This window comes from Crocodylus siamensis, chromosome 2 (genome assembly GCF_052110815.1).
Source record: "Crocodylus siamensis isolate JL-2025a chromosome 2, ASM5211081v1, whole genome shotgun sequence".
Classification (NCBI taxonomy): Eukaryota; Metazoa; Chordata; order Crocodylia; family Crocodylidae; genus Crocodylus; species Crocodylus siamensis.
The window spans coordinates 158,109,842-158,137,072 of NC_143396.1; the positions used below are offsets into that span (position 1 = coordinate 158,109,842).

General features: G+C 45.5%; 1 long non-coding RNA gene across 1 annotated transcript; it reads left to right on the plus strand.

Annotated features, from left to right (window-relative positions):
• Positions 1–8,154: 8,154 nt before the first annotated feature.
• On the plus strand, positions 8,155–16,263 carry LOC149870961 (uncharacterized). The gene is made up of 3 exons (XR_016440164.1): positions 8,155–13,144; positions 15,350–15,474; positions 15,617–16,263. It is a non-coding gene; the product is annotated as an uncharacterized LOC149870961 (long non-coding RNA).
• Positions 16,264–27,231: the final 10,968 nt, after the last annotated feature.

Sequence of the window (27,231 nt, forward strand, 5' to 3'; positions counted from 1 at the left end):
CGACAGTGGGAATGGGGGTGTGTGTGTGTGTATGGGGGTAGGGGGAGTTCCCTCTCCCCATGCCTGCTTCTAGGGGACCTGTGGACAAGAGAAGCTTTCATGCCTCTTAAGTAGCACCAGGGACACTAGGAAGATTCAAGATAAAGAAAAACTCTTAATATTGGAAAGGCTCTGGAATATCCATTGAACAACCAACAGAGTGGGTAAATTAATTAGTCACATCTAGTGTAAAAAACCCAAACAAACGACACCCCCAACAAAACCAAAAATAAAAAAACCCACATATAGCCACAATTTAGTGTAAACCACAGTCTAAGCAGCCAATAAAAAAAGAAGTTGCAAGTGGAGCAGGGTCCATAGAAAATAGCCAGCTAGGGGAAGTGAAAAAGGCTAGGAGTGCCTATCCCAGAGCTGGTTACCTTGTGATAATTCAGCGAAGCTAGACTTCTTTACAGAGTGCAGTAAAACTCCTTTCAATTTTGTGTCAATAGCAATGATCTTTCCTTAATTCACAACTGGATCCAAACTAATTACACTGAGGGTAAGAAAGGGCCAAGTAGGAATGTTTGTGTGGATTGCATCCATGCAAGGTATTTGGTATGTGAAGAGCTCCCATGGAAAAACATGCTACTCGTATAAGCTTGGCAGTAAATGATATGGAGAGTATTATTTTTTAAATTAATTATAAAAAAGATCTATCTACAGGAAAGAATTTATTAAAATCTCTCATTAGGTTTAGGCTCTTCAGAATTCCAAATAGTTGAGGAGTTAACATTTCTCAAATGAATCGGTTTCTTCAGCTTTTGGAATGCAGTTTAAGAGTATTTCTGTAACTCTTTTTGGATGCACTCTCCTGAACACTCTTTTAATTCACTATATTGAATTTTACTGCTTTCTCTCTATCACACTACTCCTGTCTTCACAAAAATAATCACCAGCATCGGAAAAAAACCTGCTTCTTTGTATACAGTAGGCTCAGTTCTGATCTATTTATTTCTGGCCTTGCAGTCCTTTACTCATAGAATCCAAAGAAAAGTAGAGAGGAAGGGACCCCTGGAAGTCCATTAGTCCAAACCCCTGGCTGAGGCAAGATCATTCCTATCTAGGCCATCCTACACAAGTCCTTGTCTAACCTATTACTAAAATTACACAATCAACCCTGTCAGTAAGGGTTATTTATTTGCAGCCTTTATTTATTTATTTGTGAAAATTGAGGCTTAGACCTGGTTTCAGTGACTGGAAATCAGTTAAAACCTGTAACAGTGCAGAAGTGTCTGGCACACAGAGCAGTCTAAAAATAGTGGAACCCAGTCTAAAATAGACCTGAATCAGTGTATTATTAGGATTGGTTTTATGCAAACTTATATTTTGTGCAAACTTATACTTTATGCAAACTTATACTTAACTGATCAAACTTAAGTTGATTAAACTTTTACTTTAGTAAAAGTTAACTGAATGAAACGGTTGATCCTATTTTAGATTTTAGGCTGTGCCCAGATTAGGATGTTACTGTCATGAACCCCACAATATTTTGAGATGGGCATGGGCTGTCATGAATGTTTTCTTGAGTTTGTTTAACTGTTCTGGAATGAGTAGCGTAACCAAGTGCTCATTCCTGAACATGCCTGTGATGCCTCCCTGGTGGTCACTCAGCTCTTGTTTGGTCTGCCTTGCTGGGGAACTTGGCCCTCCTAACTTCTCCAAATGTCTGTACTTATCCTGAGGCAAAGTAGTTGCTGAGCAGCAAAACTTCCTTTGCATCTTCTGTTAAGAGTTCACTCTGGCTATTTATTGGTGGAGTGACAGCTTCCTCCATCTTTCTTTTCTAGCTAACATACTGATATAACCTCTTCTTGTTCTTTAAACTTCCCTTGACAGGTGAAATTAATTTTTTATCTTTATCTTCCTGTTTTTGTCCCTGCAACTTCTTGCTATTTCCAGGTAAGCTTTCTTGGTGATCTGCCGATTTTCCCCTTGCCTATATGCTTGCATTTGAGGTTTCCTAGAAGCTCCTTGTACAGGCACAGTGATGGCTCTCTTGCCATTTTACTTGTGTTGCCATTGTGTTGAAACAGTTTCTTGCTGGGTCTCCCATACTCTGCTCTTTAAAAACTCTCTGGGGTACTTTCACCCTTTAGTCTATTGTCAGTTATGTCCTCGGTAGTTGCAGGCCTCAAGGAGATATTTTAGATCAGCTTGCCCAACAGGACACAATATCCCATTTTTCAAAGGAATCTTTACAGTGACCCAAACGAGTACAACTTCTTAAGATGAAAGCCAAGACATGGTCAGCCATACACTACAAAGTTATAGACCTTTTCATTTTATAAGGCGAGTCCTAGGTAAAGCTTCACTTGCTTTCCAGTCAGTTACAGGCAATTTTTTTTGGTGTTAACTCATCCCAGACAACAGGAGCTGTATAGTTATGGCCCATGTATATATTAATAAATTGGGAATTACTTGTGCAAGAATAAATGTACTGGTAAATTTCCCCAAAAGCACATTTATGCTATCTAACATTCCTTTGAGCTTGAAGAAACTAATCCATATGTATAATTAAAAGCACCCCCATGGATTTCTGAATGGATGCAGAACCAGAAGAGGCTGACAGAGTGCCTTTTCAATAATACCACACAGCACTGATTTGGAAAAACATCCATACACAGCATACATCAGTGCAGTTAAAAATGTCAATTAAGTATGATGTGGAAGAAAGCTGGAAACTCATTTAGGTGGATCCACTGTTTTGCTTGCCAATGTACAGATTTCCCTATTCCAGAAAATCCAGAGAAGTGCAGGGGTTTTCAGTCTAAGTAAGGTAGATCTTACTGATCTTGCTACCAACTTGCAGATGCGTTCTGATCCAAAAACTGGCAACATATATAGAGAAAGAGAAGGGGAAGTCCTAAGGAAGCATAAATGATGGCAGACTCAGACTCTTTAACTAAACATTACTCACTGTTTAAGTGTGGCATTTTTAATATTTTCTTCTCCTTAACTTGAATAGAATTGCTGTACTAATTGCCCTATAATTCTGTGGGAATGGGTGCATGTTTAAATACTTGCTGAATTAAGCAAGGTCATGATTTTTTTGCCTACATGATTTTCTTCCCTTTCTTGTATATTTTAGCTTATTGAAAGTCTTGGAGTATTGGTAGATTGTATCTTTTTGGGTGATGCGTAGATTAATTCTTTTTCTTTTGTTTGTTCAAAGTTCAGGGTTCAAAGTAGAGAAGAACAAATGGCCTTTTCTACCTGCCACATGTTCAAATTAAAGCTGGTTTCAATCCAGGTTTAAAGCTGTAACACACTTTAAAGCACTAACTTTGTAGCTGGTTGGCTCTTTTTACAGTTGAATGGACACTTTTTATGGTGTGGTAATTATTTTGTAGGTGTGGCCATGAACGCTATGTGCCCCTGGAGGCTGGGGGGGCACAGCAAGCTCCCGCAACCAGCAGCGGCCCTGTCAGTGGTGAGAGCATTGTGGAGGCAAGTGGGGCTCTGCTGCAGTGGGGGGGTGGCAAGTGCTGACCAGTGGTCAGAGACCACCCGCAGACACTGCCAGCAGTGTTGGCAGTGGCCAGCAGCAATCATGGACCGCCCACAGATGCAGCCAGCAGTGTTAGCTGGTGAGGGGGGCGGGCGGTGAGTGGCCACTGCTCACAGGTGCTGCTGACAGTGTCGGCGGTGCCTTTTCACAGGGAGTGCACCGCCACGCTTAGGGGGTGCTCATGAACCTACATGCACCCCCTACGTGTCACCAGTGAGTGTGGCCAGTGTAAATTTATTGAGTGATTTACCATTCAACTGCATGATATATGTAACGTGGCAGGGGCCAAAGATTTATTGTTCAAAGATGATACCTTTTATTAGACTAACTAAGAAATCGCAAAAAAGTTTTCTTTTTGTGCAAGCTATTAGGTTGTATACCTCCCTGCCTGTCTGCCATCTGATCCAAAACTGACACCAGGTATGTATGGTATTTTTTAGGTATGTAGGGAGTAAAAGGAAGGCACAGGGCAGCATAGGACCCCTACTGAACAAGAAGGAGCAATTAGTAACAGACAGGGGACAAGGCTGAACTATTCAATGAGTTTTTTGCCTCAGTGTTCCTGAACAAGGGTCAAAATAAGTCTCCCAATGGGTTCTTAGATGGGCATCAGAGGGACACCAGCCCACTGTCAATGCTGACTTGGTGCAGAGTCACTTGCATGGACTGGATGTGTCTAAGTCAGCAGGCCCGGATGAGCTGCATCTGAGAGTACTGAATGAATTGGCCAATGTCATAGCAGAACCACTGGCAAGGCTGTTTGAGCACTTGTGGTGCTTGGGTCAGGTCCCGGAGGACTGGAAAAGGGCCAATGTGGTCACTATATTCAAGAAGGGGAGGAAGGAGGATCCAAGTAATTATCTGCTAGTCAGTCTCACTTCCATCCTTGGAAAAGTCTTTGAAAAGATTATGAAGGATCATATTTGTGGGAGTCCAGGAGGAAAAATAATGCAGCAGGCAACCAGCATGGATTCATAGCAGGTAGATCATGCCTAACCAATCTGGTTTCTTTTTATGATAGGGTTACAAAACGCTTAGATACAGGAGTAGAGGTTGTTTTCTTGGATTTTAGCAAGGCCTTTGATATGGTATCTTATCCCGTTTTCATAAATAAATTAAGAGGCTGTGACATAGATGTTTACATGGTTCAGTGGGTGGCAAATTGGCTTTGTGGTTGCACCCAGAGAGTAGTAGTAGATGGGTCAGTATTGACCTGGAAGGATGTAGGTAGTGGGGTCCCACAGGGTTCGCTCCTTGGACCTATACTCTTCAGTATCTTCATCAGTGACTTGGATGTGGGTGTGAAGTGTACTCTGTCCAAGTTTGTGGACAATACTAAATTGTGGGGTGAAGTGCACACTCCAGAGGGTAGGGAACAAGTGCAAGCAGACCTGGACAGGTTAGAAAAGTGGGCAGTACACAATAGGATGCAGTTCAACAAGGACAAATGCAGAGTCCTGCACCTAGGGCACAAAAATATCCAGCACACCTACTGGCTAGGAAGTGACCCTCTCAGCAACACAGAAGCCGAAAGGGATCTCAGAGTCATAGTGGACTCCAGGATGAACATGAGTCATCAGCGGGACAAAATCATCAGCAAAGCTAACCGCACTTTATCATGCATCAGCAGATGCATGACAAATAGATCCAAGGAGGTGATACTTCCCCAGTATGTGGCACTGGTCAGACCACAGCTGGAGTACTGCATCCAGTTTTAGGCACTGTACTTCAAGAAGGATGTTGATGGACTGAAGAGGGTCCAGAGAAGGGCCACTCATATGGTTAGTGGCTTACAGGACAAGCCCTATGAGGAGAGACTGAGGGGCCTGGACCTCTTCAGCCTCTGCAAGAGAAGGCTGAGAGGTGATCTTTTGGCCACCTACTAATTCAATAGGGGGACACAGCAAGGGATCAGAGATGCTCTGTTCATCAGGGCACCTCTTGGGGTAACAAGGAACAATGGTCACAAACTGACAGAGAGCAGATTTAGGCTAGATATCAGGAAAAACTTCTTCCCAGTAAGGATGGCCAAAATTTTGGATGTGCTTTCAATGGAGGTAGTGCTCTCCCCTGCCTTGGGGGTCTTTAAGAGATGTCTGGATGGGCATTTGGCTGGGGTCATCTGACCCCACCACTCTTTCCTGCCCAGGCAGGGCATCAGACTTGATTATCTGTTGAGGTCCCTTCTAACCCTAGCATCCAGGAATCTATGAAACACCAGGGAAGGAATCCTGCCTTATCTGCACAACAAACAGCAAGTCACAAAGACACTCTCATGGACCCAGAGGGACAGACTTCCATCTTCAGGTTCCTCTGTGCAGAAAGGAAGTTTATTTCCTATCTATGGGAACTTCTTACCATCTTTAATTTTTCCCGAGCTTGAGGAAGGGCATGTGAGCCTGAAAGCTTGCAGAAAAAGATATATATTTTTTGTGATTTCTTAGTTGGTCTAAAAAAGGTATCACTTCTGAACCAAGAGTTCTAGAATTTGTCATTTCTTTTTGTTTCAGACCAACATGGCTACTAAATACATCCCTGAATACTAGAAAATAGTCTTTTTGATTAAAAATAGAAGAAGAAAAGACTTTCACAAATGAAATCAAGGGAAACTTCTTATTTTAGCCTGGAGTTCATTCTCTATGTACGTACATGGAGTAGAGAGTCTATTGGTGGATCTTCCCCTCTAGTCCAGGGTAAGAGGAATTGCTGGGGGTGTTTTGTGTGTTATCACATCTCCAAATATTCCAAACAGAGCTCCGTGCAGATAGTAGGGTCTCTCTAGAGCTGAAGAAGTATTTGGTTTCACTACATTCAAGACATTTCATGTTTACTGTTTAAACATTTTAAAGCAATGTTAAATATAAAATGTACATCTAATGATCTTAACATGAATATGATTGCATAGTATAAAAACTGAAAGAAAATGAAATCAAAAGATGCAATTAGCAAAACACTGATGTAACTGAAACGAGAAAGTTGAAATGGTTTGTTTGGAAATTTTCCTTTAAAAATGTAATTGAAAAAAAACACACACTCAGACAAGTTTCAGTTTTGATACACCTACATTTTTATTAAGGAAGACAGTTTAGATTAAATGTTTTAGTCAGCTGACATTATTTTTAGCTATGTTTGCTTAAAACATATTTATCAAATGTTTTATATACATGGGAAAGCAAGTAAGATCCATAGGAAACAGTCAAGGACCTTAAGAAAATTAACATTTGGATATTGTTGCTGTGACAGAAGAGGTGTATCTATGACATTATTTTAGTCCCAGAACAGAATCATTCTTTGGTATTTCCTGCCTCTCTTTAAATCATCATGTGAATGTAAGCAAAGGAAATCACACTCATAAAAGATGATCAAAACACCAATACCTTTTAAAAAAATTAAACTACTGCATTGTACAGCTTGAAATGCCATAATGGATTTAGCTTGCCACCATGCATATTGATTTTAGCATTTTCAACATGTCAGCCACTGACGTGGCAAGATATGGTCTCATTAAGTTGAAATATAATGGATGACTTATTTTCCTACTGAAGCTTTAAAACAACACAAAAATTGACTTTTATGGTTGGTTACAAAGTCCTTCATAAACATCTGCTGCTTTCTCTTGAGCTCTTTTGGATATTAAGAATCAGTTATCAGCAGGGGCCCTGACTTCCTCTGTTTAAACATCACAAATTCTCTGATTTAAAAAAAAGCCAAAATCTGTGATTAAAATGAAACCTCACTATATCTATCTATCTATAGATATAGATATATATATATAGGTATCAGTTGAACACAATGTTTTATTGATATGTTTATTATTCTAAAGCAAATTGGAAGCCTACCAGTGCCTCTATCGCTATAATCAAATACATTCTAAATACCTATACATTGTGGCTTTTGATTTTGGGTTATCACAGAAAATCAGAGCACCCCCTTGCCCCTTTTGCTTACCAGGATGCAGGTCCAGGCCCCTCACTCCCCACCTGCAGCCTTCTGCCTCTCCAAGCCCTACCAGAGGGGGCCGGCCCCTAGCTGCCAGGGCTACAGGGCCAAGGACCTGGGTCCTCAGCCCTCTGCCGCTTGCAGCAGCATCTGAGCCCCAGCTACTGCCCATGGCATGTGCTGGCTGCTGTGGTAGGGTAGAGCCTGACTCCCCACTCCCCTGTAGGCAGCATGGCTGGAGCAGAGCCCATCAAGGGGGATGGGGCAGCTGTAGGCTGCCCGCTGAGTGCTTGGGCTCCCCGCCCTGCTGCCCTGCCCTTGGGGCCTCTGCAGCCCAGCATGCAGAATGTGGCACAGCAGGGCAGTGCGGGGCTGGGTGGGAAAGCTTGGTGCCACTGAGACCTCCACACCACCATGGTGAGTCTCCCTCTGCCCACCTGGCAGCAGCATGGGTCACAACTCCAGGCTGCCAACCCTGCTGCTGCAGGGCAGGCAGGGGGCACCTCGTCATAGCCGTGTGGAGCTCCCAGCAGTGGCACCGAACTTCCCCACACAGCCCTATTCTGCCCTGCTGTGCCAGGTCCCACCTGCTTGGCCCTGGAGGCCCTGGGGGAGGGCAGCAGGACGGGGAGCCTGAGCCCACAGTGGGCAGACTACCCCCAACCCATGCACAAATGGGGGCGGGGGGCATGTTTTCCTCATGCCCTGACAGGAGTATGTCCAGTGGTGGGGATCCAGCCCCCTCACCCCCCCTTAAAACGAGAAAATCTGTGTTTTCCCCATTTTTCCATGGGAAATGGAAAACCTGGATCTATGGTTATCAGTCATCTCATTCCTGCAAAATAGTACTGGGGATCAGAAGTCAACTCTTTAGTGTATTAATTGTTAGTGATTTATTTTTTTCTTTCCCACATACGTAAATGTGCTTTGCCCTTTTTCTGCCTCATGCACCTGCATACAGTAACATCATAGATTAGGTCCTTTCTTGGTGCTATGGCACAACTTCTGGAAGAAAGGACCTTGTCTTAGAAAATATAAGGGTCATTCAGGTACATGATAGAATTGTATACAGTACTGTATAAAACTGACAGTGTGGTCCTGGTCACAGGACAACATATTAGAAGGCACATAAATACATTCTTACACCACATTGTTAATTTGTACCTCTGCCTTCAACCAGTACACCTTCAAACCCTTTAACCTTCATGTTAGGAGTTTCCCCTAACTTTTCTTAAATTACAGTACTTGAGGGTACAGGAAAATAGGTAAAGAACACTCCGAGGTAATGGACTGCTTCCAGCAGCTAGAGACTTGCAGTGCTGGGGAGTCTGATTGGAAGACTTTCAGGAAGCTTGAGATAGTGAGCAGAAGTAGAAAGAAGGACCTGCATATTGGAATGAGTCAAGTATGGAACTTGTTGGAGGTGGCTGGTGTGGTGATATCCCCAGACAGGCAGGGTCCCAGGCTGGAACCTACTGAAGTAGGGTAGGTCTGGGTTTTCCTACTTCCTTTCTATCCTAAGTGGTAGGAGACTCCTGCTGATTGATTAGGCTTTCTGATAGGACTGTGTGAAACGGGCCCTATTTGGTTTGGATTCAGATTTGGCTTGAATCAGGGACACTGATTTGATTCATTGATTTGGATCACTGTCCCCAGTTTGATTTGGCTGAATCCAAATCTGAATATTCAATGCTGATTCAGACAATCAGCGATTTGGTCATAGACTCAGCTTTAAATATTTTTTCCACATACCTTGAGGTACTAGCATGCTTCGTGAATACTGCAATGCTGGGGCAGATGGAGTGTCCCACATGAGCTGCTCCTGGTACCTTGAGGTATGTAGAAAAAACATTTAAAGCTGTGTCTATGTCCAAATTGCCAAGTCTTTCTGAATCTCTCTGAATTGATTTGGAGGGTTCTGGTTTGATTTGGAGAGATTAAAGGATCTCCTGATTTGATTTGGATTCACAGATTGGCCATCCAATCAGGCCGAATCGAATCAGGGACTGAAGCTTTGCATAGCCCTAGTTTCTGATGTGCTCTGTATAGTTACCAAGTGCAGTATATAATACTGTTGGGATTTACTGCTTGCAGAAGACTATACATGTTGCAACAGTTGTCCTACTGATGTAAGCATTCTTAAGGTTGCAATGTTTAGCTGTATAATACCAATTTAAATGGGGCCAGGATTTTAGTACAGTAGAAAACCTGCTTTAGTGTCCTTTTTACTGCCTATACATGCTGGTGTGGTTTTCATTGTACTGTTTCTTTCTTGGTCAGTTTTAATAACTTTCCAATGCACGTTTGCCCCAGTTCTTGGAATCAGAATCTTTCACAAGTTAAACAAATCAGTAATATACTCATGTGTGCTGTATCTACTGTATCAGTGGCTTTCAAACTTCCTTTCCTATAACTTCTGTCACAGAACCCTGACCCCTATGCTGTGAGGTGATGCAGAGCCAGGCAACTTGGCCCAAAAATGGTGGTGCACCACCTCCCCGCCCATTTTTTGTGGAATCCCAAAAGACCTATTGGGAGATCCCAGGATGCTGCAGAACACAGTTTGACAAACCACTGCACTATATACACTTCAGGCACCTCTGTCAGAATATTCTCATTCATCAGACCTCCTATACAGCCTTAGTTGTCTGTAAAAGTATAAATATTCCCTGTAACTTCCCATCATAAAGTTGGGTAGTAGATGATGCATGTCTTCCAAGTCAGCTCTAACTTTGGTTTATTTGTCTCTACCAGATTCCAACATCAGAGCTTTATAAAACAGCTATATCTCTGCTTAAGAATTGCCCTAACTGGCTGTAGCATTAAACAGCCATCAATCACACAGAAATAAAATGAATTACTATTTCCTTCACATACGTACTGTATAGCAAATCTGCCTAGAAAGATCCCAGCTTCATCAGGGATTCATGCATAAACAAGATTGTACTGAATGATTTATTAGTAGAATAATTTATGCTAAAGGTCAAATGAAACAATTTTGTGCAGACAGGAAATATGTTGTAGACCCACACATATCATTACTTTCAGGAAACAGGCTGCTGTTCAGCAGTCACTCTTTTATCACTTAATCTTCAGAAATGCTGAAGCTGAAATCCATTCTTGTAAAGCATGTATACTTAAAAAAAAAAGAAAAAAGAAACAACACTTCTGCCATCCTTTGGGCAGTACCAATCTGCCAGTGTCCCATGATTTTTAAAATATGCCCCTGATGCAGGTTAACATTTTCAAAAGCACCTGCTCCATCATAGTGAATGGAAAGATTTCCTTTTTTTTTGACAGGAACAGATTTAGGTTTATTCTGAGCACATTTTAAAACTACACCCATATTTCCTAAGGGCATTGTTAAAACTTAAAAAAGCAAAACAAAATAGAGCATTAGAAATAAGCAAACACACATTTGCAGCTGCTTTCCACAAAACATCCTGGTGGTGCTTACTCTCAGCATGTACAGACTTCCCCCAGGAGAAACTTTTGGGAGCTTTTGTCTGCTGCTGTTGTCCCTGAATTAATTGGACCATCAAATTTTGTATATGTTGGGTGACTTCTTGCTGTTGCACCAACAACTGTAGCAACTAGTCTGGATATCCATCTTGCTGTTATTGGCCCATGGCCTTCTCTTCTGGTGGAAGGTTCTGCTGTCTTCTATTTGTGACAGTCTTGATTTAGCCAATTTCCTGGCCAGTGCAACAAAATGTGACACCTGCCTGCAACTGGGGAAATCTGCCTGTTTTCCCTGCTTTCTTGGAGCCCTTGTACACGTACTCGGCATTTAGTCACTAAAAATGTTCCTGGTTTACTTTTTCTTTCTTAGTTTAAGATGGCTAAATAAGAAACGTGGACATGATTTACCACGTAAGGGCTTATTATGCTATGACTAGTAAAAAGCACTAGAGGGCATGTCAGAACAATTTTACCCTCATGCCCTTTCAGTCCTCCCTTACTGCCAGGTGGTGCTTTAGGACAAGAAACACCCAGCCGCAGCACGTCTGCCACTCTCTTTTCCTGGGTGCAAGTTGCATGGGGCGCTTGGAGGCCTGAGGCATGAAATCTTTCCGTGCAAAGCTAACCCCCAAGCATGGGTTGCTTAGGCGCCTTCTTTTTTGGTGCCAAACCTTTCTGTGCAAAGCCCTGCAGGGCTCTCCAAATGTACGCAAGCATCTCCCAAGGCTCAGTGAAGGCGGGGGCAACCTTCAGGAGGCAATTGTTTCCACAGGGCACTGGGTGTGGGGTACCCTTCAGGCTATCCCCAAGTGTGGTCAAAGCATTATCTCTCCCCTGGCTCTGTAGTCCCAAAGGGAATCACTCCCTGCCCTAGCCTGGTGCCCTTCACTTTCCCTGGATACAAGTTGCGCAGGGCACTTGGGCACTTTTTTTTGGCACCAAACCTTTCCGTGCAAAGCTCTGCGTGTTTTGGTGTGAAATTTTTGCATGCTTACCAGGCCAGACTGTCTGGGTTTTTTTTATACCAGAACAAGGCAGGGGTGGTGATGGTAGGTGTCTGTCCCCTTGAGTACCTATAAATTTGTGGAGCTGTGACTGACTGGGGTGCATATGCTGTAGACCTTTGAGGTGGATGAGAGATGGCAACATACCATAGGCACAAGGACTCAGCCCTGTGGGATGCTTGCTTCTGGGTGGCACAGCACCTTTTCCGTAAGAGTGCAGCTTGCTGCTTGCTGCTCATAGCAGGTGCAGTATTGCCTTTCCATGCAGGATGAGGCAGGTTTTTGTGACACTTGAAAGGACACCCTGGCCTATTTCACAACCAAATGGGATGTTTATGCATAGGTAAGTGAGAATAACCACTTGGCTGTGCCCTGAGAGAGGGTGACTTGCATTGTTTACTTTATCTTTCATGTAAATAGGGTTTAATTGCCGTGAATGAAGTTGCTAGATATTCATATCTGACAGCATCCTGTAGTAGCAGGGAATTTTTGAGGTGGGGGGTGGGAAAACCTCCTCACTGCCCTTCCTCACCCTTCAGCTGCCTTTCTCCACTCTCCAGTACAGGAGGGCTACTCCCATTTCAGAGCTGGAGGCACTGCATAGTGATTTTATAATACAAACTTTTATGCTTTTAACTTCTCCCTCCCTCCTATTTCTAGTTCCTGAATACTATGCTTTTATTATGCTACAATCGTCAGGCACAGCAGGCAGAAGAGAAGAACGCAAGCCTGGGAAAGTCACCTGATGCCACTTTTGTCTCCAGAAAAAAGGATGGCAATGTCACTGCCTGGTGCCTATTCAATACTGTTAATAACTTTTTAGACTCCAAAAAAAGCCTATGGGAATTCACCATTAGCCTCTCTCTGCCTCGCTGTAGACAAGTCCTTGTATTGTGTGACTACATGAGCAACTAAGCTTGCATTTTAAATAATCCCATCATAATTTAAAAATGAATATTTCTGTTTCATGTATGAATATGCCAGTATTTACCAAGGAATATCTTTTTTGTCCCTTTTTTGCCCTGCTTCCAGCCTTCCCTCCTTCCTCCTGCTCTGCCTGCTGATTCTATGTGCCCTGGTCTGCAGTGCAGCATGCAAAATTGAAAAATGCAAAAAACTTACAAATGATCAAACTATTCGAAGCAGCTACTTACTTAAATATGCTTCATTAGCTCATTTCAAGGGTCAGGTATGTAATGTTCCTTTTTCTTCGTTTGTCTTTTCATATAGCCCAAGTAATTATCCCAAGTAATTATGCTTTTCCCATGGCTAGTGGCTCCCTTTCAGCACCCCTGGTTGGTGCTGGCCTTCATGCCTCTCCTCACTCTTGCTATAGTGTAGCTTCTTTAAGAACGTCCATTCTAGCTTGTTCCCCCGGGTGCTTTCCCCATGGTTGGTGGCTCCCTCTCAGCACTCCTGGTTGGTGCTGGCTGATGTGCTCTCTCCTCTCACTGCTGCTACAGTGCAGTTTTTCCAACAACTTGGAACACAACTTGCACAGTCCCTCCAAGCCTCCTAACCACTTGACTACCAGGTATTTATTTATTTTAACACATCCACTTACACACACACATATACATACATACATGCTATTATCATTGTTTTAAAAAGGTCCGTTGCCCATATAGGCATGGGCCTGGAGTGACAGACTTGGCTCTATTCCACCAGGAAGGTCAACTTGTGGGCTACAGGTGCTACTTCCGTCCCTCCCTCTCCCTCCCTCTTGCCTATGCTTCACCACTTGTAGACCAACAGCATCCCAGCTTGTGCGCATACACACACACACACACATGCTTTCTTGCACTGTAAGAAATGCTTTCCTTAGGTCTGAAACCTGGTAAATCTCTGCCAGGAAAGGGTCTCACTCCCTCTTCCTCCAGCTGCATGCACGCACACACACACACACACACACACACACACACAACCCTGCTTAGTGGGTGCTAAAAATGCTCAGTTCTTTCACTGCAGAGAGCAGCTTTCTTTTTGTTTTTTGGGGTAAAAAAAGGGGGGTTTCCCTAAAAATCGAGACCACGGCTACATGCAGGTTTGAACAGTGCTGGTTGAAAGTAAACTTTGTGATATAGTTTTTCTTTTCACATACAAAGTTTTTTAGCCAGTTTTTCACTACCAAGAGCATCACACACACATGCACACACACACACTCTATTTACAATAGCAACAGTGCTGAACTGAAATGTAGTCCTGGAGCCAGTTTCAATGTCCAGGATGAATAGATGTCTGCTGCCTGCCAGTGTGGTGAGTGGGACTAGAATAGATGCCTAAAGCTTAACAGCCTCCCTCCCTCACCTTGCCTATGCTTCACCGCTTGTAGACCAAGGTCACCCCAGCTTGCACACACACACACAACAACCTTATTCATGCTGGCAAAAAATGGGTGCTAAAAATGCTCAGTTCTTTTAGTACAGAGAACAGCTTTTTGATTTTTTGGGGGGTAAAATCTAAAAAAAAGGTTTTCCCTAAAAATCAAGACCAAGATTACATGCAGGTTTGAGGAGTGTTTGTTGAAAGTAAACTTTGTGATATAATGTTATTCTTTTCAGAAAAAAAAAAGTTTTTCAGCCAGTTTTTCACTACCAAGGGCATCCGAGCTTCCCCACTCTATGATGTGGCTTCCAAGACAACCAAGCACCCACACATCCATCCACCCACCCACACTCAGCCAGTCCTGTTGATGTAGGAGTGCAAGCTGGGCAGCTTGTTCTGACTCAGCTTCTCCACATCATAGTGTATTAACATTCCTGGAAGCAGTTGGAAGCTCTCTCCCTGCGTCTTGCCTCCTGGCTGGGGCTCTGTCTGGGGCAAAAAAAACTCCTCTGGGGTTTTTTTGTGATGTAATATAACAACTTTGTGATATATTTGTGAGATATATATATATATATATATATATATATATAAACAGCTTTGTGATATAATATTATTCTCTTCACATATAAAAAAGTTTTTCAGCCAGCTTCACCACTTGAATACCAATGGCTGTTTCCCCCATGGCTGGGTGGGGGCTCTCTCTTAGCACCCCTGGTTGATGCTGGCTGTCAGGTGGTCACCATGTAAGGGCATAGACCCCGACGTCCTGCTGACATTCACCGGCCCCTCAGGGAGGCTGTACCCCTATGGCTGAGCTGGGTGAGATCTGACACCCCTTCTTTTCCCGCCTGCCATGACTTCGATGATATAAGAGATCTGTAAAAGTGGGGTGGTCACTGCCCATCTCCTGCCCAGCTCAATCACAAGGCGCTGTCCCACACTTCGAGGCCCAAATCTGAGAGTGAAGGAAGGACCAGCTTGGAGCGAACTTTCTAATTCCCTCTTCTCCTTTTATTTTATTTATTAATTTTTTTTAAAAGTCTTTAAACTTTGACCTTCTCTTCCTCAGGGATCTTCAAGGTCTGGTGCTCTCTTGCCTGGGGCCACTACCCCAGACTCTTCCATGACCTGCTTTCCCCACCCGGGTCTCTTTCCTGGGACTTTCAAATTGTGCTGCAGGGATCCTGATTACTGGTAAGTGCCACTTGAGCGGCAGGGGAGTCCCTTGGATGTAATCAGCTTGGGCGGAGGCCAAGCTTCGCGGCTTTGGATCTTGCCTGACCAGCCTCAGCTAACAAGGCTTCTGGTGGGGGGCCCTGCTCCCCTTTTCCCTTAGGCAGGTGCCTGGCCTCAGTCTGGACTCTCTGACTGGCTGGGGAACGTCCATGGGAGGCAAAAAGAAAAGAAAAAGAGAAAAAAAAAATGCCGTAGCGTACAGGCAGATCCGCCATCTCTGCCACTCCCAGGAGCTATCCCTGACCTCTTCCACCCTCTGCTTCACTCCTGCGGTGAGGGTCCCATCACCTCTTCAGCCTCAGCCCAGCAGCTTACCCACACTTCTGGTTCCTTGGCTACTTGCCCTTGCTCCTTCAACCCTCTCTTGGGTCCACCCCCGGCCTCCGGATATAGCCCATGTTGCAGATTGGCCCCAATTCGCTTCACCTGACGTGGAGCTAAAGCTGCACCGGTGCAGATCGGGAGTTCTCGCCGTAGAATAGACATTGCTGCATGAGGTGGTTCATGTCCCTGGCCAGGGGTATGTCCCCAGTGAGTGTCCTTTGGGCTCTCATACTTGTCTACATGCCCTCCCCTTCTTGGACAGGCCCTCCTGGCCTCTTTCCCCTCCTGCTTCCCCCATGTATGTAAAAAACAAAATTGTCAATGCTTGAACTTATAAAAATGTAATTGAAAAATGTAAATGTAAAAATGTAACTCATGATTTATCTAAAGCCTCAGTGGAAATGTACTATGTAAATTTGTATGTAAAACAGAAAGAATCCTGTATTTTCTCTCATTTTTATTGTGTCAAACGGTAATGAATTTTTGCAGTGGTTGGGCAGTGGTTGTTATCAAGGATCATCAATATTCCTTGGCTACCAGGGATCCCCCTGCCCAGGACAGCTGCCCCCAAAGAGGTGTTGGGGGCCGCAATCAGTCTCCTCCAACTCCCCTCCCCCCCCGCAATCAACACAAATGGCCAGCATGACCTAACACTCCCACTGAGGTGAAGAAACAAAAAACTGTCCAGGCGCAATGAATGTCCCTGCTTCCCCCTCCAATCACCACATACATAGTGGCCAGAATCAAGAGGCTGCACTGTGGGGGAAGGGGGTGGTGGTTACCAGGCTATTGTTGAATCAGTTAGTCTATTTGAATGTGAATCCTATTACAGTTCGCAGTCATGTCCCCAAACTGGTTTTAGACCTGCTTATCTTCTCAAGTCACCTGCTACCACAAACCCATCCCCCCTGCCACCCACCCAATGCACCCCCTCCCTCCATCCTGCATCCCACACAGAGACCTCCCTGAGACCTTGTTGTGAACCCATTATACAAAACAACTTGTTATCAGACAGACTTTTTTCAAGGAGAAATTAATATGAAATGGAACATTAATGATAAAAAAGATCAATTTACACAATTAGCACATTCCCCCCGCAGAGCAGCACCTATGTGTGCCACCAAACAATTTCTGATCACAGCACCCCTCCCACTATTTTCCTGTGTCTCTAGCTCCCCATGCTCAACTGCTTCTCTGCTAGTGAAGGTCACGGCTTGTGTCAATTATCTTAACTGATCTCTCCAAGTGTCACTGAAGTGATGCTGTGGTAAAGCAATGTTGTGGCTAGTAAAGCAACCAAAATGCTGGCTTGCATCCGTAGATGCTTCTCAAGCAAATCCCGGGACATCATTCTCCCTTTGTACTCAGCCTTGGTGAGGCTGCAGATGGAGTATTGCATCCAGTTTTGGCCTCCACAATTCAAAAAGGGTGTGGAGAAGCTTGAGAGAGTCCAGAGAAAAGCCACGCACATGATCAGAGGTCAGGAAAACAGACCTTACGACGACAGGCTGAGAGTTATGGGGCTCTTTAGCCTGGAAAAGCACAGGCTCAGGGGTGATCTGATGGCCACCTATAAGTTTATCGGGGTGACCACCAGGATCTGGGGGAACGTTTGTTCACCAGAGCACCCCAAGGGATGACAAGGTTGAACAGTTATGAACTACTGCAAGACCGTTTCAGGCTGGACATAAGGAAGAATTGCTTTACTGTCTGAGCCCCCAAGGTCTGGAACAGTCTGCCAGCGGAGGTGGTTCAAGCACCTACATTGAACACCTTCAAGAGTAAATTGGATGCTTATCTTGCTGGGATCCTACGACCCCAGCTGACTTTCTGCCCTTCGGGCGAGGGGCTGGACTTAATGATCTTCTGAGGTCCCTTCCAGCCCTAATGTATATGAAATCTATGAAATCCAAGAAGACCTCACCCCTGATTTAACAGATATTATGCAGGATGCATGCTGCCACTATGTAAGAGGTAATGTTGTCAGCATGCACTTCTAGTCTGTAGTTAAGTGCGCTCCATGGGCAACTGGTGCTGCCTTAGTCGGCGGGGGGGAGGGCACATGCCCCTCCAATGACCACCGAGGGGGGGTTGCCCCCACAGCCAATCTTGCCAACTGGGAAGCAGCCACAGTGCTTCCAGAAGTGGCCACAGTACTTCATCTGGCACTCCCACTCCCCAGCTGGCACTCATGGGGGAGCACAGGCGCTCCTGCCTCCCCCCGCACCCATTGCCTAAGCAGGGAGTGCAGCCTGTTGGGGTGCACCAGTGCTCTTAAGGGGTGCATGTGCACCCCCGTGCACCACCTACACGTTGCCACTGGTGATCTCCAATGGGCTTTCAAGCTGCCAAATGCATACTCTATGCTCATGCAGCAGTTTCTTAACTGCTTGCTGAACAGCAATTTCTGTGGATCACTCATTTGTCCCACATATGGCTTCATGAGCAAGGGCAGGAGTGGGTAGGCCATATCAGCTAGTATCAGGTGGGGCACTGAAACACCCCAGACAACAACCTCTTTCAGTCCTGGGGCATATTGGTCCTTGTCCATCATCTTAGACAGTGGTGAGTTTCAAAACATACAAGCATCGTGTGTGCTTCCTGTCCATCCCTTGTAAATGTTTGTAAATCTGCCTCTGTGGTCCATGATGGCTTGCAGAATCACAGAAGAAGACCCCTTTCTGTTTATGAATTAATGGTTGTCCTGGAATTGGTTTAGGATGGTAATGTGTGTTCTATCAAGTGCTCCCAAGAGTTCATTTATTTCCTATGGTCTAATAGGGCCGCACGTGTAAATGCAAGATATTTACTATGGAGCTAATTAGTCTACTCCATGGTAAATATCTCCTGTAGACATGCCCAGAATTTGCCTTTTTAGTACATGTGAATTTTGGGTTTCAGTGAAAACCTGTAATTCTCTCAGGACAAGACTGCAACTAAGAAAAAGCTGTCCTAAGCAGCTGTATAATAGGTCTTTGACATGAACATCAAAACTTTTTTTACTATGTGATGGAACTATTTTGACACAATTGCACCAGAGAACATGCAGTGGATTGGACTGATGTTCATGGCATTCTGCTGCCACTTGGGAATCTCTCCAGTGTGCTAATGTACAGCTATGACAGCACTTTATATAACATCAGCAGGAAAAAATATTTTGATGCAGATACTTTTGTGACATGACTATTATCTGAACCTAGTTTGGCAAAAGGACAAAAGTCATTTACCTCCTCCTCATCTTTATCATAAGCTTCTTGGCAGTAGGACTGTTCCTGGAAAATCTATATACTTTAGATTGCTGCTTCTCAACCCGATGAACATGCATGAGCTAGTGATAGAGAGGATTCTGCATCAAATCTGAGATAACCAGCAGATGCAGAAGAACTTTAGGATGACTAAGGGTACATTTTTGGAAATATCAATATAAGACATCCCTTCTCCATCAAAAATAGTACAGCGATAGCCATCTGGAGCTTGCCACCCTTGACTGCTACCTTTAGTTGCAAACCACTTTGGCATAGGCAAATTGATCATTGTGGCTGTTGTGCAGAAGGTGGGCTTTGCCATTAAATAAGTAGTTTCTCCATGTTCTTACAGGTCTCAAATCTTCAGTTGGTAACTGAAGGCTTTGTATCTTGGGGTCTCCAACTGCATTAGAACAGCTAATGGAAGCCAGACCTACTCTCACCTCCAATAAAGCCGTGACATTCACAAATAGAGAGGTACTTCTCCACTGTTTTCCTTGACATTCTTATTAATAAGCAAATACAGATTAGAAGAGAGAACTCTAAGGTGGATACATAACTGGTTGGCTTGTCAATGGCTCAGTGTCTAGTTGGGAGGAAGTATGAAGTGGGTTTTCCTAGGTGTCTGTTCTGAGTCTGATACTGTTCACCTTCTTCATTAATGATTAGTATGATGGGATCAAGTGCACTTTTAGCAAAGTTGTGGATGACACCAAGTTGGGTGGAGCTGCAGATACTCTGGAGGCTAGGGCTACAATCCAGAATGACTTGTCTAGACTACAGCAATGGTCCACAATCAATTGGATAAGATTCAAGTGCAGAGATCTGCGCTTGGGATGGAAAAATACACAAATGCAGGCTGGAGAATAAGCGGGTAGGCTGCAGTACTGCAGAAAAGTACCTGGAAGTCACAGGGGACCATAAGCTGAATATGAGTCAACAGTGTACTCTTGTTGGGGGGCTGGGGGAAGAAGAAAGCCAAAAGCATACTGATTGTATTAACAGGAGTGTCATTCGCAAATCAAGGGAAGAGATTCTTCTACTTTGTTTAGCACTGGTGAGGCCTTAGTTTTGGGCCCTCCCACAAAAAATGTATAGTTTGGGAAGAGTCCAGCACAGAGCAGCAAGAATGCTTAAGGGGCTTGGAGACCATACTTACAAGGGAAGTATAAAAGAACTAGGGTTATTTAGCCTGGAGGAGAGAAGACTGAGGGGGGATTTGAGATCAGTCTTCAAGCACCTGAAGGGTACTATACAGTCTCCAACTATCAGATGAAGACGGGCTTTTCGCTTTGGTTGTAGGGATATAATAGGAGCAATGGCCTCAGACTGCTGCGGGGGAAGTTTAGGTTGGAGATTAAGAGGAACTTTCTGGTTATGAGAGTCGTCAAAGATTGGAACAAGGTACCTAGAGAAGTTGTGGAAGCTCTGTCCTTGGAAACTTTTCAAGAGCAGGTTAGACAGACACTTGGTGGGGATGGCTTAGTCAGGGATAAACGGGAATCTGAACTAGATGACCTTGTGAGGTCTCTTTCAGCCTTAGCTTCCTATGATCCTGTGGTTTATATGATCCATTGTGCTCCAAGATCTGGCTGATGACCATGGCAAGCAAATTCTTAATTAATCAGTGTTGCTTGGTCTGGAAAAGTACAAAATACTCAAGTTTTTAAGCAGGTACAACCAGCTGTTCTTGTTAATGAAAAAGGAAGCCTCACTAGGGTGACAAGCAGTACTGATATTAATGATATGGGTTTCCCTCCACTTATCCTTTGGGGACACTGCCTACCTTCTGCTCCCAGGGCCGATGAAGCCACGCACTGCATATCTGGGTGTCAGAAAATAAATATGTTAAATATTATGGGGAAGTATCCATAATATGATCTAAATGCTTGATACATTGAACCTAACGGGGATCTTCCCCTTGATAAGACTGAGGCCACATTCAGACTAGTGCGGCCATGCTGTGTGTAGCACCGCAGACATGTCTGTAGCAACACATACTGCATGTTCGGCTGTTCTCAGTGCTGCAAGGGAGCAGCAGGGGGTTGTTTGTTTTTTTTTGACCTGCACAAAAAAAAAAATGTGGAGCAGCATATGCAGGGGCAATGTGCACCAGTCAAAACCAGAACCTGGCTGGCTAGAGCCACGTTGCAGCTGCTAGCCAGGCTCTGAACAGCAGGATTGCCACTGCTGCAGCACTGGGAGGCCCCCAAGACACTGGGTAAGGCTGTTGGGGCCAGCCCAGTGCTGGCCCCAGTCTCCCCTACCCCACCTGGGGTAACTTGCCATGCACCAAAAGGCATGTGGCGCAGGTGTTCTTTGAGGACAACTAGCAACTGCACAAGATGTGCCGCTGCTATTTGTACCTGGGAAACCAAATGTTCATGCTCATGTGGATGTGGCCTGACAGAAGACAGATGTTTGATGAAGGTTTGGGAGACAATGAAATTAGTCAAGGATTCTGACACTGGAGATGTCCTGCCACTGTCTTCCACGTGTTCTACCCTTGGAGACTGACAGCCCTAGAATCAACTACACTTGCTGTGAAGCAACTTGGAAGAAATGACCTCCTGAACCACCCTCCTCTTTATCCTGCAGCATTTAGCTTGAGCCCAAGAAATGGGTCTACCTATAGAATGGAGTACAAACAACTTAATTTACCATGAAGATATGGCATGGGTTTTTTTTGTTTTTGTTTCTTTTTATATACCATAATTTTCTAACATTGAGGGGCAGAGGAAAGAAAATGGCTCATTAATTCTAAGTATTACTGGTGTGTCTCACTCAGAATACATCTTTCTTTTGAATTCATTATCTCTGCTGCATTAAATTACTCCATGTAAAATTAAATGTGACAGGTTTGCTGTGGTATATTTAGATTAGCAACTGGCTGCTATAAACTCTGGGGGAATGGGGACAAAATGTTAAAACTACTCTCTAAACTCTTGCCCGAGACACTTGACTTATCTGCTGGTGAAGAGATGCAATTAATTGCAAGGAAATGGGGGGATATGTAGGAGATGTGTTGATTTTACAAAGGACCTTTAAATCCTGTGCTGCACATGGGCTTGGGGCAGGCAGACTGAGCCATGGGAGCAGCAGCCAGGGTTTTTTTTAAGTCCTTGAATCAGGTAAGAATCTCCCTCCCCTCTTGGTGTCCCATCCCTTCCTTCCACCCTTGATCAGTGGCAGCAGCCTACCATTCATTTCCCCCTCCCTTATCTGCTCCTGTCCCTGGCTCACATCTGGGTGGGAGGAGATCCCAGAGTTGCAAGAGTGACCCTGGAGCCAGGTGGCGAATTGGTCTTGGGGCCCAGGGCAGGAATATGCAGCCGTAGGGTCTCAGTGGGGAGTGGGACAGGGCCACAGGAAGGTTATCTTGGAGGGGTGGGCTAGGGGGAGGGGGATGGCTCCCTGCCACTGTGTGTGCTGTCAGGAGGGCAGGGAGACTTGTGCCCTGAAGTTTTGTGCCCAGGGTGGGGACAGGCACAGGCTGCCCACTGCAGGCTTGGGCTTTCCACCTTACTGCTCTCCCCTGGGGCCTCCACAGCCTGGCAGGTGTGACCTGGCACAGGAGGGCAGAGCGGAAGCTCCTTGCCACTGTGATCACCATGCTGCCCTAGAGATGTGCTCCCTCCTTGCCCCCCCGGGGCAGCCAGCCCCACCCACTGCTGAGCCCACAGTGGGGGACGTGGGGCTCCATGCTCTTGTCTGCTGCAGCAACTGCCACCTCCCATAGGTGGTGGCAGCCAGGGCTTCAGCACTGCTGTAGGGGACAGGGGGGCTGCAGACTCAGGTACCTGGCTTCATAGCTCTGGAAGCTGGGGGCCTCCTCTGGTGGGCTGTGGATAGAGGGTGAGAAGCACCAGCAGGACTAGAGAGGTCTGTGGCAGGGGGTAAGGGGCACCAGCATGGCTGGGGGAGTAGTGGAAAGAGGGGCCTGGACCTGTGTTCTGTGAGTGATGGGGCAGGGTAAGCTCTGATTTTTCCTTGATTAAAAAAAACCCCAAATCAAATTCTTGATAGACTTCATAGACATTCGGGCTGGAAGGGACACCGGAGGATCATCCAGTCCAGCCCCCTGCCCCAGGGGCAGGAAGTCAGCAGGGATCATAGGATCTCAGCAAGATAAGCAGCCAAATGTGTCTTGAAGGTATTCAAAGTGGGTGCTTGAACCGCCTCTGGCAGCAGTCTAGTCCAAACCTTGGCGGCTCGGACAGTAAAGAAGTTCCTTATGTCTGGCTTGAATCAGTTGCGGTGGAATTTGTGACCATTCGATCTTGTCACCCCTTGGGGCGCTCTGGTGAACAGGCATTCCCCCAGATCCTAATGAGCACCCCTGATAAACTTATAGGTGGCCACCAAATCAACCCTGAGCCTGCAGTTTTCCAGGCTGAAGAGTCCCCTGGCTCTCAGCCTCTCATCATAAGGTCTGTTTTCCTGACCTTTGATCATGCGTGTGGCTCTCCTCTGCACCCTCTCAAGTTTCTCCACATCCTTTTTAAATTGTGGAGCCCCAAACTGGATGCAGTACTCCAGCTGTGGCCTCACCAAGGCCAAGTACAAGAGGAGAATGATGTCCCAGGATTTGCTCGAGAAGTATCTATGGATGCAAGTTAGCGTTTTGCTCACTTTACTAGCTGCATCATCAGGTCCTTGTCCGCCCATTTCATGAGCCTGTCAAGATCTGCCTGAATCACCCTCCTGTCCTCAGGTGTGGATGTTTTACCCCAGAGTTTGGTGTCATCGGCAAACTTGGCCAGACCGCTTCTGACACCAACGTTCACATCATTGATGAAGATGTTAAACAGTATAGGCCGTAGGACAGAGCCTTGAGGGACCCCACTGGTCACAGTGCACCAAGATGATTGGCTTCCACCAACCAACTTCCTCTGGGTCCTACCGCAGATCCAATTTCCCAGCCAGCGAATCATGGTGAGGTCGAGGCCGTGGTTAGCCAGTTTTGCCAAGAGGTGGTTATGGGATACCAGATCAAAGGCTTTTTTAAAGTCAAGATATATGACATCAATCTCTTCCCTGTTGTCCAGGTGATAGGTCACCTGGTCATAAAAAGAAATGAGATTGGTCAAGCAAGACCTACCCACAACAATCCCATGCTAGGTATCTCTCAGGATATTGCCTTCAGCTAGTCTGTTAAGGATGGCCTCTTTGATAATCTTTTCCAAGACCTTCCCCAGGATAGAGGTCAGGCTGATGGGCTTGTAGTTTTCTGGGTCTATTTTCCTCCCTTCCTTGAAGATAGGCACAACATTGGCCCTCTTCCAATCATTGGGCACTTCACCAGAGCACCAGGAGTTCTCAAAGATCCGTGCCAGGTGCTGAGTTATAGTGCTCGCCAGCTCCCTGAGTACCCTTGGGTGTAACTCATCAGGGCCGGCTGACTTGAAGGTATCCAGCCTGTCGAGGTGTTCCTTCATGAGGTAAGCTTTGATGGAGGGCAAGGAGCCTCCCTGACCCATAGTGAGCAGGGCCGTCCCATGGGGCTGATGAAAAACTGATGCAAAATACCCATTTAGCAAGTTTGCTTTTTCATGGACATCGGTTGTCAGTTGTCCCATCTGGTTTAGCAGGGGTCCAATGTTGGCTTTGCTTTTCCTCCAGCTCCCCACATATCTAAAAAAGGACTTTTTATTGTCCTTGATATTTGTAGCTAGCTGGAGTTCCATCGCAGCCTTGGCTTTTCTGGTTCACTCCCTGCAGGTCCAGACCAGAGCCGAGTATTCCTCCTTGGTGGTGGTTCCAGTTCTCCATCCTTTGTATTAAGGATCTTCCTTTTAAGACACAGGTCCGCCAGTTCCCTGGAGAGCCAAGGGGGCTGTTGTGCCCTTTTGCTACCTTTCCTCTGAAACGGGATGAACTTTGCTTGCGCATCCAGGATTGCTCCCTTGAGGAGCAACCACTCATCCTGAACTCTCCTCCCCTTTGGGTTGTGGCCCTTTAGTGCCTCTCTGCCAAATCTCCTTATCTTGTCAAAGTCAGCTTTCCTGAAATTGAGGACTTCTGTATTACTGACTGACTAACCAACTTTACGGCAGATGGTGAAGATGATCAGCTCATGGTCACTGCCACCCAGCTTCCCTTTGATCATTAGGTCGCTGATTAGGTCATCCCCAGTTGCCAGTATGAGGTTAAGCAGCACTTTGCCTCTCGTCAGCCCGTAGACTTCCTGCATCTCCCATGACAACCATACACTGGGAGCGCATGGCCTCAGTCAATTCCCTGGCAAACTCCTTGCCAAGGTCATGACCCTGGGTAGGGGGTCTGTAGTAGAATCCTACCATAGTATTCCCTGTGCCATGTTTCCCACAGATTTTAACCTAGAGGGTCTCAAGTCGTCCACCATGGGTACCAATTTCAGCTTGCAGGGACGCATAGCTTTCCTTGACATAGAGAGCTACACCTCCACCCCTTTTGTCCACACGATCCCTCCTGTACAGGCTATAGTCATCTATACCTGTGGCCCAGTCATGGGTGGAGTCCCACCAGGTCTCCATTATCCCTATGACATCATAGTTATTTGCATTTAGCAGGAGGACAAGTTCCTCCTGTTTATTCCCCAGGCTCCTGGCATTTGTGTATAGGCACGTAAGTGTCCCCTTGGGGGCCCTTACCTTGCCTACAGTTTGTTCCAGGGCTGGGGCAGGGGTGGGATCCCTTAAATGCCTTTGCCTGCTGGCTTTGCAAGGGTTGCTGAGTAGGCCAGCAGTGGCAGTAGTCCCCCCATCCCCTGGCGGGCTTGGTTTAAAGTCCAGTGGAGCAGGTCATCCAGTCTGGCTAAGAAGAGCCTCCTTTCCAATGGAGAGAGGTGGAGGCCATCTCTTCCCAGCAGCTCGCTGCCTCTCTCGCCAAAGAGCGGGCTGTGGTCATGGAAGCCAAAGCCTTCCTAATGACACCAGTGCCACAGTCTTTGGTTGACTACCTGGATCCTCCTCTCTCTTCTCAGTCCATAGCCTGAGACTGGAAGGATAAAAAAAAATACCACATTGGTTAGGTATTTAGGATGTATTTGATTATAGTGATTGAGGCACTGGTAGGCTTCCAAATTGCTTTAAAACTGTAAATATATCAAGAAAACATTGTGTTCAACTGATACCTATATATATATAGTAGTCTTTCATTTTAACCATGTTTTTGGCAGTTTTAATCAGAGAATTGTGTGATTATTTTTTTTTATTATTATTATTACTTTTATTGGAGAAAACTAGGATCCCTGCTAATCAATACCTTGCACCACTGCAGTAGGCACTTGGGTTCTTGTTACTGGTGACCGTAACCTCCCTCATGGGAAATAAGTTAGATAGGGTGCTGGGACACCCTATCTTGTGGCTTTCACATCTCCCTTTACAGCCATTCCCCCAGGGGTCTGCTAAACCAAAAAAGGGAAAAGCCTCAACTTCAAGTTCTTCCCCATCTTGGGGTAGTAGACAATGTTTGCCCTGGGTTTTGCCCCATGGGCCTTTAGTTTAAACAAACTGGGAACAGGCTACTTAACAGTACCCATCATGGCCTCCTCCCTCAGACAGGGACAATCTGGTCCTCTCCATAGTCTGTACTCTACAGACCCTTTCTTCCTTCTGGGCAAGCTTTCATCTTTCCAGGCTGATGTTTATCTGTACTCTGACTTTCTGGCCATGTGGTCTGCTTGGCCACATCTGGCTCTTGCTGGCCCCAAATTTCTTGCTTTTAAAGGGGCCTTTCCACTATGTCCTCTCTTTTCTCTTCATTCTTTGCAACAGGGACTCACCTCCTGGTTACAGAGGGGAGGGGACATGCCACTGAGCATGGAGAGGAAGGGTGGGAGGCAGATTCTTACCTTCTTTGAGGACTTAAAAAGTCCCCAGATGCTGTTCCTGTGTTGTGGTCTGAAAGAGGGGTGTGATGTGCCATGGCAGCCCTCTGGATCTGCCCCTGGTGTTGCACTGCATTGATGATCTAAGCCCAGAGCAGCTCCACATTGCCCAGGATCATATATTTCTATCAGTTTCCTATGGAGTGAAAATGACAGCGTTTTCCTCTCCTCATCTCAGGGCCTAATTCTTCCACACAGTTATCCAAATTTCTGAGAACCCATAGCTTTCACTGGTATAAACTGGAGTGGTGAATACTCATTTCCTGTGAAAATCAG